Raw genomic sequence first — 565 nt, 5'->3', positions numbered from 1 at the left:
CATCACTCTTCGATGGACGATTAAATTCCTCATCCATCAACCCCCGTTTCATCCCTTAATCTCTGCAACAAAAAAATTAATATTGCGACGAAAGTCACGGCGCTATAAGAAACTCAATGGTTTTCCGGCGCAGAGCGCTTCCCCATTAATTCGCCCGCTAATTAAAAAATCGTCTCTTTTCTCCTAATTAATATTAAGGAATGAAACCAATGCTGTTCGATGGAGAATTAAATTCCCCATCCTTCAACCCCCGTTTCATTCCTTAATCTCTGTAATAAAAAAATAAAAACTGCGACGAAAGTCGCGGCGCTATGAAAAACTCAATGGTTTCTCGGCGCAGTGACTCCCGACAACTCGCCCGCTAATTAAAAAATCGTATCTCTGCTCCTAATTAACATTAAGGAATGAAGCCAATGCTGTTCGATGGAGAATTAAATTCCCCATCTTTCAACACCCGCTTCATTCCTTAATCTTTGTAATAAAAAAATAAAAACTGCGACGAAAGTCGCGGCGCTATGAAAAACTGAATGGTTTCTCGGCGCAGTGACTCCCGACAAGTCGCTCG

The sequence above is a fragment of the Diachasma alloeum genome, unplaced genomic scaffold (assembly GCF_001412515.2).
Source record: "Diachasma alloeum isolate Michigan unplaced genomic scaffold, Dall2.0 Dall_scaffold_00314, whole genome shotgun sequence".
Taxonomy (NCBI): Eukaryota; Metazoa; Arthropoda; class Insecta; order Hymenoptera; family Braconidae; genus Diachasma; species Diachasma alloeum.
Note: the sequence above shows the minus strand (reverse complement) of the source record.